The following is a 7,446-nucleotide window of genomic DNA, read 5'->3' as shown; positions in this document are numbered from 1 at the left end:
TGTACACCCTTGTACACATTTGTACAACCTTGTACAAACTTAAACACACTTGTACAAACATGTACACACTTGAACAACCTTGTACACACTTGTACAACCTTGTACACACTTGTACAAGCTTGTACACACTTGTACAACCTTGTACACACTTGTACAACCTTGTACACACTTGTACAAGCTTGTACACACTTATACAACCTTGTACACACTTGTACAACCTTTTACACAATTGTAAAACCTTGTACACACTTGTACATTCTTGTACAAACTTGTACTTACTTGTACAACCTTGTACAAACTTGTACACACTTGTACAAACTTTTACATCCTTGTATACATTTTTACACCCTTGTACACACTTGTACAACCTTGTACAAACCTGTACACCCTTGTACACACTTGTACAAGCTTGTACACGATTGTACACCCTTGTACACACTTGTGCACCCTTGTACACACTTGTACACCCTTGTACACACATGTACAACCTTTTACAAACTTGTACACACTTGTACAAACTTGTACATTCTTGTACATACTTGTACACCCTTGTAAACACTTGTACAAAATTGTACAAACCTGTACACCCTTGTACACACTTGTACAAGCTTGTACACACTTGTACAAGCTTGTACACACTTGTACAAGCTTGTACACACTTGTACACCCTTGTACAAACTTGTGCACCCTTGTACACTTTTGTACACCCTTGTATACATTTGTACAAACTTGTACAAACTTGTACACACTTGTACAAACTTGTACACACTTGTACAAACTTGTACACCCTTGTACACACTTGTACACCCTTGTACACACTTGTACAACCTTGTACACACTTGTACAACCTTGTACAAACCTGTACACCCTTGTACACACTTGTACAAGCTTGTACACGATTGTACACTCTTGTACACACTTGTGCAACCTTGTACACACTTGTGCAACCTTGTACACACTTGTACAAAATTGTACACACTTGTACAACCTTGTACACACTTGTTCAAGCTTGTACACACTTGTACACCCTTGTACACACTTGTACAACCTTTTACAAACTTGTACACACTTGTACAAAATTGTACATTCTTGTACATACTTGTACACCCTTGTACACACTTGTACAACCTTGTACAAACCTGTACACCCTTGTACACACTCGTACAAGCTTGTACACACTTGTACAAGCTTGTACACACTTGTACACCCTTGTACAAACTTGTGCACCCTTGTACACTTTTGTACACCCTTGTACACATTTGTACAACCTTGTACAAAATTGTACACACTTGTACAAACTTGTACACACTTGTACAAACTTGTGTACACTTGTACAACCTTGTACACACTTGTACAACCTTGTACACACTTGTACAACCTTGTACACACTTGTACAACCTTGTACACACTTGTACAACCTTGTACACACTTGTACAACCTCGTACACACTTGTACAACCTTGTACACACTTGTACAACCTTGTACACACTTGTACAACCTTGTACACAATTGTAAAACCTTGTACACACTTTTACAACCTTGTACACACTTGTACACTCTTGTACACACTTGTACAAAATTTTACATTCTTGTACATACTTGTACACCCTTGTACACACTTGTACAACCTTGTACAAACCTGTACACCCTTGTACACACTTGTACAAGCTTGTACACACTTGTACAAGCTTGTACACACTTGTACAAGCTTGTACACACTTGTACACCCTTGTACAAACTTGTGCACATTTGAACACTTTTGTACACCCTTGTACACATTTGTACAACCTTGTACAAACTTAAACACACTTGTACAAACATGTACACACTTGAACAACCTTGTACACACTTGTACAACCTTGTACACACTTGTACAAGCTTGTACACACTTGTACAACCTTGTACACACTTGTACAACCTTGTACACACTTGTACAAGCTTGTACACACTTGTACAACCTTGTACACACTTGTACAACCTTTTACACAATTGTAAAACCTTGTACACACTTGTACATTCTTGTACAAACTTGTACTTACTTGTACAACCTTGTACAAACTTGTACACACTTGTACAAACTTTTACATCCTTGTATACATTTGTACACCCTTGTACACACTTGTACAACCTTGTACAAACCTGTACACCCTTGTACACACTTGTACAAGCTTGTACACGATTGTACACCCTTGTACACACTTGTGCACCCTTGTACACACTTGTACACCCTTGTACACACATGTACAACCTTTTACAAACTTGTACACACTTGTACAAACTTGTACATTCTTGAACTTACTTGTACACACTTGTAAACACTTGTACAAAATTGTACAAACCTGTACACCCTTGTACACACTTGTACAAGCTTGTACACACTTGTACAAACTTGTACACACTTGTACAAACTTGTACACACTTGTACAAACTTGTACACACTTGTACAAACTTGTACACACTTGTACAAACTTGTACACCCTTGTACACACTTGTACAACCTTGTACACACTTGTACAACCTTGTACAAACCTGTACGACCTTGTAAACACTTTTACAAGCTTGTACACGATTGTACACTCTTGTACACACTTGTGCAACCTTGTACACACTTGTACAACCTTGTACACACTTGTACAACCTTGTACACACTTGTTCAAGCTTGTACACACTTGTACAACCTTGTACACACTTGTACACACTTGTACACACTTGTACAACCTTTTACAAACTTGTACACACTTGTACAAAATTGTACATTCTTGTACATACTTGTACACCCTTGTACACACTTGTACAACCTTGTACAAACCTGTACACCCTTGTACACACTTGTACAAGCTTGTACACACTTGTGCACCCTTGTACACTTTTGTACACCCTTGTACAAACTTGTACACACTTGTACAAACTTGTACACACTTGTACAAACTTGTGTACACTTGTACAACCTTGTACACACTTGTACAACCTTGTACACACTTGTACAACCTTGTACACACTTGTACAACCTCGTACACACTTGTACAACCTTGTACACACTTGTACACCCTTGTACACAATTGTAAAACCTTGTACACACTTGTACAACCTTGTACACACTTGTACACCCTTGTACACACTTGTACAAAATTTTACATTCTTGTACATACTTGTACACCCTTGTACACACTTGTACACCCTTGTACACACTTGTACAACCTTCTACAAACCTGTACACCCTTGTACACACTTGTACAAGCTTGTACACACTTGTACAAGCTTGTACACACTTGTACAAGCTTGTACACACTTGTACAAGCTTGTACAAACTTGTGCACCCTTGAACACTTTTGTACACCCTTGTACACATTTGTACAACCTAGTACAAACTTAAACACACTTGTACAAACATGTACACACTTGAACAACCTTGTACACACTTGTACAACCTTGTACACACTTGTACAAGCTTGTACACACTTGTACAACTTTGTACACACTTGTACAACCTTGTACACACTTGTACAAGCTTGTACACACTTGTACAACCTTGTACACACTTGTACAACCTTTTACACAATTGTAAAACCTTGTACACACTTGTACATTCTTGTACAAACTTGTACTTACTTGTACAACCTTGTACAAACTTGTACACACTTGTACAAACTTTTACATCCTTGTATACATTTGTACACCCTTGTACACACTTGTACAACCTTGTACAAACCTGTACACCCTTGTACACACTTGTACAAGCTTGTACACGATTGTACACCCTTGTACACACTTGTGCACCCTTGTACACACTTGTACACCCTTGTACACACATGTACAACCTTTTACAAACTTGTACACACTTGTTCAAACTTGTACATTCTTGTACATACTTGTACACCCTTGTAAACACTTGTAAAAAATTGTACAAACCTGTACACCCTTGTACACACTTGTACAAGCTTGTACACACTTGTACAAGCTTGTACACACTTGTACACCCTTGTACAAACTTGTGCACCCTTGTACACTTTTGTACACCCTTGTATACATTTGTACAAACTTGTACAAACTTGTACACACTTGTACAAACTTGTACACACTTGTACAAACTTGTACACCCTTGTACACACTTGTACAACCTTGTACACACTTGTACAACCTTGTACAAACCTGTACACCCTTGTACACACTTGTACAAGCTTGTACACGATTGTACACTCTTGTACACACTTGTGCAACCTTGTACACACTTGTACAACCTTGTACACACTTGTTCAAGCTTGTACACACTTGTACAACCTTGTACACACTTGTACACCCTTGTACACACTTGTACAACCTTTTACAAACTTGTACACACTTGTACAAAATTGTACATTCTTGTACATACTTGTACACCCTTGTACACACTTGTACAACCTTGTACAAACCTGTACACCCTTGTACACACTTGTACAAGCTTGTACACACTTGTACAAGCTTGTACACACTTGTACACCCTTGTACACATTTGTACAACCTTGTACAAACTTGTACACACTTGTACAAACTTGTACACACTTGTACAAACTTGTGTACACTTGTACAACCTTGTACACACTTGTACAACCTTGTACACACTTGTACAACCTTGTACACACTTGTACAACCTCGTACACACTTGTACAACCTTGTACACACTTGTACAACCTTGTACACAATTGTAAAACCTTGTACACACTTTTACAACCTTGTACACACTTGTACACCCTTGTACACACTTGTACAAAATTTTACATTCTTGTACATACTTGTACACCCTTGTACACACTTGTACAACCTTGTACAAACCTGTACACCCTTGTACACACTTGTACAAGCTTGTACACACTTGTACAAGCTTGTACACACTTGTACAAGCATGTACAAACTTGTGCACCCTTGAACACTTTTGTACACCCTTGTACACATTTGTACAACCTTGTACACACTTGTACAAACCTTGTACACACTTGTACAAGCTTGTACACACTTGTACAACCTTGTACACACTTGTACAACCTTGTACACACTTGTACAAGCTTGTACACACTTGTATAACCTTGTACACACTTGTACAACCTTGTACCCACTTGAACAACCTTGTACACACTTGTACAAACCTTGTACACACTTGTACAAGCTTGTACACACTTGTACAACCTTGTACACACTTGTACAACCTTGTACACACTTGTACAAGCTTGTACACACTTGTACAACCTTGTACACACTTGTACAACCTTGTACAAACCTGTACACCCTTGTACACACTTGTACAAGCTTGTACACGATTGTACACCCTTGTACACACTTGTGCACCCTTGTACACACTTGTACACCCTTGTACACACTTGTACAACCTTTTACAAACTTGTACACACTTGTACAAACTTGTACATTCTTGTACATACTTGTACACCCTTGTAAACACTTGTACAACCTTGTACAAACCTGTACACCCTTGTACACACTTGTACAAGCTTGTACACACTTGTACAAGCTTGTACACACTTGTACACCCTTGTACAAACTTGTGCACCCTTGTACACTTTTGTACACCCTTGTATACATTTGTACAAACTTGTACAAACTTGTACACACTTGTACAAACTTGTACACACTTGTACAAACTTGTACACCCTTGTACACACTTGTACAACCTTGTACACACTTGTACAACCTTGTACACACTTGTACAACCTTGTACAAACCTGTACACCCTTGTACACACTTGTACAAGCTTGTACACGATTGTACACTCTTGTACACACTTGTGCAACCTTGTACACACTTGTACAATCTTGTACACACTTGTACAACCTTGTACACACTTGTTCAAGCTTGTACACACTTGTACAACCTTGTACACACTTGTACACCCTTGTACACACTTGTACAACCTTTTACAAACTTGTACACACTTGTACAAAATTGTACATTCTGGTACATACTTGTACACCCTTGTACACACTTGTACACCCTTGTACAAACTTGTGCACCCTTGTACACTTTTGTACACCCTTGTACACATTTGTACAAACTTGTACAAACTTGTACACACTTGTACAAACTTGTACACACTTGTACAAACTTGTGTACACTTGTACAACCTTGTACACACTTGTACAACCTTGTACACACTTGTACAACCTTGTACACACTTGTACAACCTTGTACACACTTGTACAACCTTGTACACAATTGTAAAACCTTGTACACACGTGTACAACCTTGTACAAACTTGTACACACTTGTACAACCTTGTACACACTTGTACAACCTTGTACACACTTGTACAACCTTGTACACACTTGTACAACCTCGTACACACTTGTACAACCTTGTACACACTTGTACAACCTTGTACACAATTGTAAAACCTTGTACACACTTGTACAACCTTGTACACACTTGTACAAGCTTGTACACACTTGTACAACCTTGTACACACTTGTACAACCTTTTACACAATTGTAAAACCTTGTACACACTTATACATTCTTGTACAAACTTGTACTTACTTGTACAACCTTGTACAAACTTGTACACACTTGTACAAACTTTTACATCCTTGTATACATTTGTACACCCTTGTACACACTTGTACACCCTTGTACACACTTGTACAACCTTGTACAAACCTGTACACCCTTGTACACACTTGTACAAGCTTGTACACGATTGTACACCCTTGTACACACTTGTGCACCCTTGTACACACTTGTACACCCTTGTACACACATGCACAACCTTTTACAAACTTGTACACACTTGTACAAACTTGTACATTCTTGTACATACTTGTACACCCTTGTAAACATTTGTACAAAATTGTACAAACCTGCACACCCTTGTACACACTTGTACAAGCTTGTACACACTTGTACAAGCTTGTACACACTTGTACACCCTTGTACAAACTTGTGCACCCTTGTACACTTTTGTACACCCTTGTATACATTTGTACAAATTTGTACAAACTTGTACACACTTGTACAAACTTGTACACACTTGTACAAACTTGTACACCCTTGTACACACTTGTACAACCTTGTACACACTTGTACAACCTTGTACAAACCTGTACACCCTTGTACACACTTGTACAAGCTTGTACACGATTGTACACTCTTGTACATACTTGTGCAACCTTGTACACACTTGTACAACCTTGTACACACTTGTACAACCTTGTACACACTTGTTCAAGCTTGTACACACTTGTACAACCTTGTACACACTTGTACACCCTTGTACACACTTGTACAACCTTTTACAAACTTGTACACACTTGTACAAAATTGTACATTCTTGTACATACTTGTACACCCTTGTACACACTTGTACAACCTTGTACAAACCTGTACACCCTTGTACACACTTGTACAACCTTGTACACACTTGTACAAGCTTGTACACACTTGTACACCCTTGTACAAACTTGTG

Source organism: Macrosteles quadrilineatus, unplaced genomic scaffold (assembly GCF_028750875.1).
Source record: "Macrosteles quadrilineatus isolate MER2022 unplaced genomic scaffold, UCM_ALF_1.0 Scaffold_61__1_contigs__length_717006, whole genome shotgun sequence".
Lineage (NCBI taxonomy): Eukaryota > Metazoa > Arthropoda > Insecta > Hemiptera > Cicadellidae > Macrosteles > Macrosteles quadrilineatus.
Note: the sequence above shows the minus strand (reverse complement) of the source record.